The following is a 12,330-nucleotide window of genomic DNA, read 5'->3' on the forward strand; positions in this document are numbered from 1 at the left end:
CAATAATCAGACCGACTCAAGAAGTTGGCAAAAGGATAAGCTGTTTTAATAACACATCTTTAAAACAGGGAGTACAACGGACCTCAATAGACGCCGCACAAACTTATCTCTAAGAATTTTATAAGAAACAACACTTATATACTGAATATTCATCATGAGTGATGTCCAGATACGTGGCAAAATAAGAAAACCTACTCAGGATTATAGTTGGTCAACGGGGAACATCTACATATACTTTCCATGGGCTACAAGGACGTGATTGGATCTCTAAGGTCAGGTGGGCAACTAAGCGCATCGCAAGTACAAGTTATCTTCCGTGTGATGAAAATTTACGACATATCAGTGGCTTATAAATCTTTAGGGCTCCTTAATATGTGGCCCTCTATAATTGGTTGGCCAGCTAGTATCCTTCTGGAAGATTCCACATGCTAGCAGCAAGCAACTGGGACTCCAGGTGCTTGGGGTTTGGCCTCCCAACCCAATTAGCCCAACATCCATCATCACTCCTGCGATCTGCCATTCAATTAATACCTTTGAACTCAGCCGTGTAGAGGCTCACTGCACCTTGGAATAAAAGGGAGTGAAGCATGGTCTTATCTTCTGGTCTCGGTGTACCTCGACCCAAAGTCTATTCTCATCCGATCACATGACTGGAGACCATGTTGAACTGGATGGACCCCAAACTGGGGGTCTCCAAACAGCCCCTTAAGATGAGTAGCAGCACCCTAGCGATATATGGGGATGCAGATTCGTACTCTCGCATCAAATAACAATGACAACTCAATAGTTTGGCAAAGGGAGTCCGTTTAATACCAAGTACAGAAAACGGGGAGTTCAATGAACATCAGCAACCACTCGATCTTCCTTCTCGTTTCAACTCCAACTAATTTCAGAAAAACAACATCATTTATGCCAAAAACTTGTCATCATTGACGTGTAATCTTAAAAACCTAACATGCAACTCGATTGGTTATAGGAGGTAACTTTAATATAGGTCGTATATCTGTATATGGTAACAGGGAGAGGGGATTGGATAATAATGTCAAGTGGGGCAACTAAGCCCTTCCTTCAAATTGGCCACTGTAAACGTCACAAAAAGTACGACATCCTATTGGCTGTACTCTCTATAGGACCCTAGATTACATGGTCCACTATGATTGGGTTGGCATTGAGCCCACACATACTTTCCACTTGTGCTTAGCAGCATGCAGAATAATGAGGCCAGGTGCAGGGAGTAAAGTCTGTACCCCAGCTTCCCTCCAATTTATGTTACAGCCATTCATCACCTTAGTGGCCGTGTGTCAATTACTGCCTTGTAGTTTGGCCATGAGTCTGCCTCTTGGTCTGAGAAAGTTAGGAAGGATGGGTAGGATAAGACTTCATGAGTAGGTGTGAAAGTCTCAACCCTTTCGGCCTGCCTTGCCACGTGACTAGGACACTGTGAAATAGGCCTCTTCTTCGTGCAATTTTGTGAATTTGATTTCATTCTGTCAGTCGTTTACCATCTGCGGCTTATCTCGACCTTGCTGAACAGGAGACTCTTACTCTTATTATTCTTCTCTTAAATCATAGGCATTGCTAATCTATTCCAGTCTGACACAACCTTCGTTTCTTTGCATAGTTACCTTCAGCAGGATTTCTCTCTGTCTTTAATTCTTGAATTGTTAGCTGAGGCCCTTTCCTCTTGAGACCTTTAGCAACCTTGATTCAATTCTGCTCATGTGCGTAGTGAATTTTCGCTCATCTATATAGTGCTTTTGAGGTAGATATGTATAGTTGGCGCTTGCAACAATCTATTTTACTATTATGCATAAGCAAGCTTTCACAATTTCTTTACTTCTTGCGGTTTCCCTGCGTATGTATACGTTTAAATTGGTTCTTCATCGTGCATATGGCATAAGTTTCTTTATCTTAAAATCATCTGTTTTCACCTTAGGCCCAAGATGTCACCTATCCATGGCATTTTGTCTCTTTATCAGCATTCTTGGGTCATCATATACCCTCTATGTCTGTCAGTCCGATCTCTCGTGACGTCACCAGTCATCTTCTTTTAGTATCTTCTTGGCTTCTTCGGGTATTCCATTCTGACAAGCGTCCCTTTGTCGTGTCTGTAGGTATGGATTTCTCAGTGGGTACCTTGCTGTCCAGGTTTGCGTAGGTGCCAGTACTTCAATAGGTGCTGTTCTTCTGATAGGCACTGGGCAGAGCCCAACTGCGGCTCTGTACTGGTTTATCTGTTCTTCATACGTCACATATTTTGGCGCGAAAGTTCCCGGCACTTCAAAGGGGGTGGCTGGGGTGCGGCTGATACTTGGCACTTCCTCTTCACTCCCCCCTCTGGGCGATTCATTGACCATTCTTACTTCTTTCCTTGCATTCACTTCTCTGTCATCCTCTGTATCTGGACATCTAGGTCTGCAGAAATGATCCTTTTGAGTCCTTGGGCCTCATTACGACTTTGGAGATAGCCATGGTGCTATTAGGGATTCTCAGAATAGGGATTTACCGGTCATTCCAACCTTGGAGGACCTGGTACATCCCCATTCTGAAAACCATTCCCCATTCCCATTCGAGCCCCCATAGGGCTCAATGAGAATGGGGAAGGCGCTAATAACGGGCCCGCAAATAGCTCCCTGGTCCCTTGGCGGGTCCTGCTAAGTTCGGCTTTAGTGGGGCCCGCTAAGGGACCTCAGACGCGGCGGTAAGGGGTTAACGGCACCAGCATCCTTACCGATGCCGTTAACCCCTTACCACTGGCCTCGTAATGAGGCCCAATGTCTTTATCACTCCCTTTAAACATCCTGCTGTTCTTACATGCTCGTCTTTGTTCCATGTCATAAGTTGACATTCTCCACTTGGATTGCAATAGATCAATTTTCCCACATATTTTCTATGTTTCTTCGGATGCCGAAACTTTGTTCCTTCTGGTGCATAAATTCCGGCCTTCACAAAGTCTCTTATTTCTTCATCAGTCAGGTCTTTGGGCTTCCCTCCTCACTCAACGTCAATCATTCTTTTCATCCCTGTGGACTTTTCTGCAGTTTTCTCGCACTGAGAGATTATTATCTTGAAAACACAGAATCCAAGCAATATCATCACCAACAGGGCTCCTAGGATCTTGAATGCACCTGCAGAACCCATGAAAACAGTGATCCAAACCAACTGTCATCAATCATCTGATTCTGTAGTTTCGTCAGCATACCTATGGCTTCTGTTAAGGTTCAATTTTCGTCATCGTGAGATGGTATAAATGTGCAACATGATTCTCCGATTTTTGCACAAACACCAGCTGTGATCATATCTAGGACATATCTGTTCTGGAGAGTCATTAGTCGAATCGCTCTTCCTTGATTGCGTTAAATCTCTTTATCGTTGTGTTGATAGTCTGCAGTAATTCCCATCTGGTTATCTGCAACCATTTAGTATTTGCTCCAATCTGAACTCTTGACATCAGGATTGTTGTGAACACTAATGAAGTCAAGCTAAACAGCGTGTGTTCGTATGGGATGAAATGAAAGGCTTCTTCTGATTTGGCAAAGAAGTAATTATCTCTCTTCATTTGGCTCATCAGTTCCACAGCTCTCTTCTTCCTCATGTGAGCATCTGCTTTCGGGAAACTGTCAATAATCAGGTCACCAATGTACATATACCTCCCCAATTGTTCAGCAACCTAATATATGCTTTGGATCCACATGCCCAATAATGAACCATGATCACTGCAGTCTCGGCCATAGGGGTTTGTATATCTTCTGTGCATTTTCAATGGTCTCCTTATAGTGTCCAATGATCATCCATACTCTGCAGATCACTACTCCTTTCTCCCATCCGTCTGGTGAAAGCACTGTTCCCCAGATTTGCATTTGGCCTCTGTTCTTCCATCTTTATGTTTCTTCCGGAGATTTCCCTTGGTCGTTCAGTTTCTTGTTTGTTTCCCTTCTGATCTCCGCTCCTTTAACTCCAGGTTTTTCATATCTTATCACAATGTTCTTTGTTTTGCCATTATTTCTTGTCTTTATGTCGTGGACATAATCATCTTCATCTGGTCCGTCGCTTCATTTGCCCATTTGAGTGAAGCATCACTTCCCACGAACTGTTCTCTGGTCTTGCACATTGCTATGTGCGACAGGCAGTGTGCTGTCTGCACATCTACTTTAACAGCTACAACGATTTTTGACTTCCCATGCTGTAAGGTAGGAGTGCACAAACAAAGCATTCTTCCTCTGAAGGTCGTCTTCCAACTTCCTTCATGTGTTGGTACCATATGTTGTTTTCCAAGTGTGCTGTGCTGTCCAAGTAATCGTTCAATTCATTATTGTCTTCTTGTGTGCTCCTTCTAATTCTTAAGGTCTTCCTGTAGTTAGCTACAACCACATCCTTAAACACATCTGTATAGCTTCTTCTTGCTGGAGCATTCTCAGGTATCTTCATCAATGATGCAGGCATTTTCGTCAGTATTACTTGAGTAGGAGAAAGTCCGGTAAGTCTTTATTTATCCCTCTGGTACTTTCTGGCTCTGTTTATGATCATCGTCCATATTGATTTTGCCAGTATCTCAGCACTTGATCGTCTTGCAGGATTTAAACTTGACCTCTTCATCATTCGGTCAGGCGTGCTTGTCGATGCTGTCTCTGTTTCTTCATTCTCTAAAGTCTTTTGTCTCTTTAAACGTTCAGCTTTCTCCATCTGTCTCTCAACTTCTCTTGGTGTGGAACTTCTCATTTTTGTTTGTCCGAGCTTTCCCCATTCTCTGGAATGTGATTCTGAACTTCTTGACACTAGACCAGGTGTGTATGTGCTCATTATTTGTGTATGTGTACCTTCCCTCACCCCCTTCTCGGGTTTACTTTGCCGACCCTGTCTCTGGCGTTGCAATTCATTTGTTACCCCAGGTTTCGTGCGTGTGTCATTTTTTGTCACATCCGTCTCAAGTTCAGTCACTCGATCATCTTTTCTAGGAACTGGAATGACTATGTAAGGTCTGGGTACCTTTGTAGGTTGCATGTGTACATCATTAGGTGGGTGCACAGGAACCTGAACGCTCTGTGCACCAATGAAAAATGTAGTCCTAATCGTCAATGACAGTAATTTGATAATGAATACTATGCACATGTAAATAATGCATGTATAGGTAAGCTTGCAGCATTTGTTCCTTGGCCAATATGGACATCTCTCCTCATGAGGGAGGACAATGGTTACTGTTCTGGTTTCCCATCTCGATCATTTAAGGAAGCAAAACTAACTTTTAATACATACTAACATTTGCCTATTTTATCTGGATTCTACAGTCTCTGTTTGCAGATTACAGATGCTAAACTGTGTATCCCTTTTGTCTGAATAATAGATTGTCTCTTGTCTCTGGAAACAGTTCCTTTCCTAAAACAAAAGTTCCAAATGAGGCAATAGGTTCAGCCAGTCTTTTAATTTGCGTGTTCAAAATAGACCTGTTCCCAGTCAATGGGCCTCATTACGACCCTTGTGGTCCTGTAATGAAGGGTGCCGGTACGGGGCCAGCACCCTTCATTACGGGAGCGCTGATTACGAGGTTCCCTTTGCGGGACCCGGAACAGACGTCTGGTAAAAACAGAATTCTTTTCCGGGTCCCGCGAGGGGAAGAGGGAGCTAATAACAAGCCATTTGTAATGTGCCCGTTATTACCTCCCTCCCCATTCCCATTGAGCCCTATGGGGGCTCAATGGGAATGGGGAATGGTTCCTTCAAGGAGGAATTACTGGGTCCTTCAATGTTAGAATGACCCGGTTATTCCTCATTGAAGGAACCCGGTAATGGAGCCCGGTTTGGAGACAGCCATGGTGCTATTGGCTACCTCCAAACTCGTAATGAGGCCCAATGTTTCTTATCTGTTTTGCTCCGGATGACATGTCGTTCCTTGTCAGCATAAACAAAACAAAGTCCTTGGCAGCACCTTCACACTCTGTCCCTCGAAGGAAAGTTTTGCAATCTTCTCTGGTGATTCTGCTGTTTATTATAAAGTTCGACCTGCACTATAATACCATGCAGGAGCATGCTCATCTGCTCAGAGTTCGCTGGGTTTCTAATGAACGTGAGGACATCAACACCAGCATGTCTCCCCACCAGTTCTGGAAAGTCTTCAATTAATCGAAAAAATATGTTGCTTGCTAGTCTGCTATCTTCTCGTGACCGGGACATTTGTCTTGTCCTCGCTGTATTCAAGAAGCAAAAGAAACTGCTCTGAAATCCCTGTGAGCAGCCTCCTTATTGTCTTTTTGTTTTCAGGATCTTGAAGAAACTCTGTAATGCTTGTAATTCTTCGCACCAACGATGGGTATGAGCTCAATACTAACTCAAAATAGATCAGAATGTCTTTGGTGAGGTCACTATTGCGTGACACCATGAGTACATCCAAATAAGGCTTCTGTATTGAAAGAGTCAGGATACTGACAGAAGAAACCTACTTAACTCTTATTTTTAACACGGTATAATTTTAACATCACTGTGCTCGGAATTTTAAAACTGTCTTCTAGAATTGATTTGTACTAATTGCTACACATTTCTGCCTGTTACTCAGCTGCGCTCAGCTGTCCTGGTGTGTTCTTAGACTGATAGTCAGCACAAGGCAGTCAAACACCGGACGGTAACAGAAAAGCAACAGAAGCCGTGCGAGTTGAATCAGACTCCGTGATTGGACGTCTACACACACGCACCGAAATACAATTCCCATAGGGATTGTAATCCGGGAGGGTTTTTTCCCTGGAAACCCGGCGCGAACGCGCTGGCGTGGACGCGCTGGCGTGGACGACTTGGGGCCAGTCTGCGGCAGTATTTAAGGCAACTGGAGCCCTTTCCCTTCAGAGATAGACCTTCCAAGGGAATAGACAGAAGAAACCTACCTAACTCTTATTTTTGATACAGTATACTTTTAACATTGCTGTGCTCCGAATTTTAAAACTGTCTTCTAGAATTGATCTGTGTTAATTGCTACCCTTTTCTGCCTGTTACTCAGCCACGATCAGCTGTCCTGGTGTGTTCTTAGACTGATTGGAAGCACAAGGCAGTCAAACACCAGACGGTAACAGAAAAGCAACAGAAGCCGTGCAAGTTGAATCAGACTCTGTGAATGGACGTCTGCACACACGCACTGAACTACAATTCCCATAGGGATTGCAGTCCAGAAGGGTTTTTCCCTAGAAACCCGGCATGAACGCGCTGGCGCGGACGAGTTGGGGCCAGTCTGCGGCAGACCGCGGCTGAACGCGGCTTGTGGCACATCTCTGACTCCAAGAACTTGTGACTCCGGATCGGCTCCCTGAGCTCCCTGTTTGCTGCTGGAACATACCCTTGCAAAGATTGTATCAGGTGAGATCCCCATCTTAGTAGCTACAATGGACCTGAGTTAAACACTAGAAACAGGCATTAGTGCCACACAAGGGGCGGAAGCTGGGACGTATCAGGAGAAGAAAATCTGAAGACGCCCACGGCAAGACACACATTATAAGGGAACATATAGGGACCCAGGTGGAAATCACCAACATGTTAGGACCATTGTCGACAGACCGCAGGGCTCTCACCACTCCGGTATCCCTCGACAAGATAGATACCATGGAGAAGAGTAACCAGCAACAGCAGGTCCCAACGACCCTAAAAGTATGCCTACTGAACACACGGTCCCTTAGCAAGCACTCAGAGAACATCCATGGCCTTATCCTAGAGGAAGAGCTGGATATGTTATTCCTGACGGAAAGCTGGCTCAAGGAACCAATTGGACCTGTTTGTAATAAAGCCGTCCTAGAAGGATACATTATCTATCACCAGAACAGGGACAAAGGGGCAGGAAGATGGGTAGCCATAATAGCAAGAGAGACAGTTTGCTTATTTAGAGCTTCACTGTCCCGCACAGGTTGCGAAACTCTTCACCTTAAATACTCTCCTACCCCCAAAGAATGTATTAATTTCATTGTGATATATAGGCCTCCCTCCCTTGTTTCAGACTTTAGCTGTGAAATTACCCAGCAGCTGAATGTACTGAAATCTATTAATTCCTCCTCAATACTGGTGGGCGATCTTAACAGGTGGTGTAGAAACCCCCTTGACAAAGTAGCAATCAGTCTTGAAAAGTTGTTAAAAAACATTGACTATTTAATCCAGAATAATGAACCCACTACAGTGAAAGGCAATCAGTTGGACTGGGTTGTCACACAGAATCTTAACATTCAAAACATACGCCTTGCATCTGGTCCTACCATTTCAAAGTCATGTTTGAAATATGTCTGCAAAATACACCCAAACCTAGCAGAAACTTCAAAGGCATAGGTCCAGAACAACTGGAACCCTGCCTTCATCAAATAGCAGGGTGCTTCCAAACTTGCTTCTCAAATGCCGAGGCACTACTTGGACCACATACTGGAGTTAGTTGAACAGCATGCCCCTCTTAAATCCAAAATGGTTAGGAAAACTAACAACCATCAGAGTTGGTTTAATAGCACGCTCCGTGAGCTCAAGATTGAGAAAAGACGGCTGGAAATAATCTGGCAAAAGAATCCATCACCAGGAAATAAAGAACAATGAAACCAGGCTAATTCCAAATATAGAAAGGGCATTATACAGGGTAAAGCGGAACATTACAATGAGCTGATCGAAGCAGCACCTAAGTCGACAAATAAGCTCTTCAATAGCCTCAACTCGGTCGAGAAACCCAAAGCATTGTCCCCTCCTTACACTCCAACGGAGGAGGACTGTGAACTTGTGAAAAAGGCCTTTGCAGATAAAACACAAAAAGCCAGAGAGGCCATCATTCAGGCCAGAGAAACCTCTAAAGAGATCCATCTCCCCAATGCGGCCAAATTGCAGCCTTACAAGCTGGACAACTTCAACTTCCAACCTATCTCTGAAGATGAGATGGTAAAGATGTTAGTTAAGACGAAACCGTCCTCCTGTGCTGAAAATCTAATTCCTCCTAAAATAATCGTAGACAATAAGGAACGGTTTGCCCCAGTCCTACCTAAGATAATCAATGCCTCCTTTCATGATGGCATGATTCCCCAAGCCATAAAGAAGGTGACTATCACCCCCTTGCTAAAAGAACCGGACCGGGATCCTAAGGATCCTGGCAATATGCGCCCGATTACCAACACCAATTTTATCCTGAAAATCATGGATAAAATTGCTACAGAACAACTGCAAGCCCATGTCGAAGTCAATAACAATCAGCACGAGCAGCAGTCGGGTTTCCGTGCCGCACAATGCACGGAAACCACAATGCTAGATCTACAATCACAAATGCTCTCCATAGTGGACAAGGGCAAGACAGGGATATTAATGCTTCTGGACCTAATCGCTGTTTTCGATCTTGTGGATCACCTACAACTACAGCAGGTATTGGAGAAAACAGCAGGATGCTCCAAAGTGGCCCTGGCCTGGCTGGCATCTTTTCTGACAGATCGGATAGCCAGAGTACACTGGGAAGAGAAGTTCTCGACTCCAACCCGCATAAGTGCAAGAGTGCCACAAGGAGCTAGCATATCCCCTCTTCTTTTCAACCGCTTCATGAAATATCTATGTGTACTCTTAGAATCCATCAGCGTATATTTTACCAACTACGCCGATGATACACAGTTAGTGTTAGAACTAGAAGGTGACTATCAAACAGACAAGGAAAAGGTCATGGCCTTGTATGACCTAATTGACAAGTGGATGGAAGAAAATTGGATGTGCTTGAATAGCAAAAAAACGGAGCTAATGATATTTGGCTCTAGTCAAGCGAGAGACAAGCTTGGAATAGAATATGAGGAGTTTGTGGTCAAAGACTCACGTATTAAGGTAGCCTCTCAAGTAAAAACGCTTGGGATGTGTCATGCAACCTCTTACCTCTACTACGGTGTGGCGTCCTGCTGGGGGATCTGCCCAACATTGGCGGAGGTTGCGCTTGTCCTCGGCCCCCGGGCCTGCCTGCGGGTCGTGCTTACCTGTTGCCGCTGTGCCTCGCTGGCGCTTTATCGCCCCCTCGGCCTGGCGGCATCCGTGGCACTGCTGGCCTCATTATACTTGGAGGCGGCCATGACGCTTGTTGTCCGGGTGGAATCCCGGCCGCTCACCTGACCGATTGCGCGACGTTCCACAACATAGAAAGTGCTCGTGCGTCGGTCACGTGACGCGGGTCTAATAGATCATGTGACTTAGAACAGCCATCACGTGACCAGGAAGTCACGTATAAAAGAAGCCCAGTTCTTTTGTCCCGTGCTTCTCAGCTGTTCTGATGGTGTTTGGCGACTCCTGGATTTTGAATCTGTCATTTTCTTGATCTCTGGATTTTTCGACCTTGTTTCTGATTCTGGATTGCTTTGGATTTGCCCTCTTGGATTTGATGATATTTGGACTGCCACTTTGAACTGCTGCTACTTCTGGCTTTTGTATTCATGGACTGCTTTTTCTTCATGTTTTCGTATTTGGCCTTTTGAAATCCGGAATCCATTTTCAGGAATCAAGCACCATTGACTATCATTGTCTTGAACCAAGTTGTGCCCACGGTGGACCCTGTGCTAACTGAGGTATCTTCCATCTCCTCTACTTTCATCCAACACCTACACTCACAGGGGGAACAGTTAGGTTTAAGGCTGTCTTCGGTCATCCTATGGGTAGGTGCCCCTGTCTTTTTGTTCCATACCTTGTCACAGTCATAGTCTTTGTACATTGCATTCCATACCTAACCCAGTGCTTTACTTTGCAGCCATCCGGGACCCAGAGTTCCTGTTCCACCCACCTGTGGCCTCAATAACCGGTCAGCGATTTGTTGCTATCTCCCTGACTGGTACTTGGGGATGGAGGTATACTAATCCACGTCGACCTCAGATCTTGACAGGATGATGATGGAATCCACTCTGGGTACGGAGGCGCAGACCAACTACCTCTACAAAAATAATGCCTACTACATAAGGCTCCTGAGAGCCATCCGCCCACTCCTAAGCGAGAACAACTCAGCTACGATAGCCAAGGCCATTATACTGTCGCGCCTTGATTACGGCAATTCATTACTGCTGGGAGCATCTAAAAAATGCATCAAGAAATATCAGATAATGGAAAATAATGTGCGAGTAGAACCGAACTACAAAATCTTCAGGAAGAACCTGAAGACTCACCTTTTTAAAATAAACTCCCGCTCAAATAGACTTTTCACTAGTACCCTTCTGTGCATCCTGTATCTGGTCCTGTCTCTCTGCGCCCTGATGCCTGCGAGCTGTCGACGCACTACAAATACATAAATAAAAATAAAATAAATAACTGTATTCTTTTCCCATTTACATGTCCTCGATCAAAATCTGGCATATCCTTTATTTTCGAGGCTTCAGTGTGCCTTAGTCCAAAGTCTAAAATCAACCAGCTATTTTTGTGGCTTATATGTGCAATTCTTCGTATTCACCTTGCAACTAGGATGCACAGAGTGTCCGTGGTTTTATATCCCTTTTTTCCTTTATTTTGCTCAAAGGAAGTGTCCAAAACTATGCCACAACCTGCACAAAATGTTCCTCGTCTTTGCTTTGCTGAAAATGCGTTCTTCTTCCTTGTCATGGAACTCGGTTACACGTGCTTTGGTTCTTCCCCATCGTCTGTAGTCTCTACGCGGTGGGGTGTGGGCAGAGGGTCTTCTCCTATGTATGGCTTGATGTCGCCCAAAAAGATCCAAGCTCTTCTTCCATGTAGTTTGACTGCAGAGGGTGTGACATCCTCCACTCAAAAGGGGCCATTGAACCTTGGCTCATCCCACTTTTTTCTTGTGTGGTTTCTCACCAGGACTGTGTCACCAGGGAATATGGGAGGTATGTGAAATTTCAGAATTGGGTCTGTTGTAGTATCTCCTTCTGTGTTCTGTGCTGCCCTGCACCCTGCTTGTCGTCGCTGCAGCTGTCCTGAAATGACAGTAAGACAAGATGTCATGCAATTCAAGTAGTTTTGCATTTCCAATCCTAACACTTCTCCTGTTGGCTGGGCATCACATCTAGCTCTATTTTGGGGTGTCAATGGCGTGCGCATCCTCCTGCCTGTCACGATTTAGTGCGGTGTGAGATAATGGTCAGAACCAGGCTGGTTTCTGAGTGCACAGAGTGCCAGTGGAAAACAGTCTAGCCATCCCTTCTTCAGAGTAAGCTTCAACTTGGCTATCCTTTCCTTTAACAAGCTGTTGAGCTTCTCGCATATGCCATTCCCTTGAGGATGATACGCTGAGGAAAACCTGTGCTTTATACCAAGCAACAAGCTAATCTGTTGAAATACTGCATTAACAAAATGAGGACCATTGTCTGATCTCATGACTTCACACACTCCCCATCTGGGAAACACCTCCCTCACCAAGAATTTGGC

The 12,330-nt window shown here is 44.8% G+C and overlaps 1 protein-coding gene across 6 annotated transcripts in view; it reads left to right on the forward strand.

Annotated features, from left to right (window-relative positions):
• APIP (APAF1 interacting protein) overlaps positions 1-12,330 on the forward strand; it is a 1,110,572-nt gene that overhangs the window by 194,964 nt on the left and 903,278 nt on the right. The gene's annotated exons all lie outside the window — the stretch shown is intronic.

Source organism: Ambystoma mexicanum, chromosome 11 (assembly GCF_040938575.1).
Source record: "Ambystoma mexicanum isolate Mex_15411 chromosome 11, UKY_AmexF1_1, whole genome shotgun sequence".
Lineage (NCBI taxonomy): Eukaryota > Metazoa > Chordata > Amphibia > Caudata > Ambystomatidae > Ambystoma > Ambystoma mexicanum.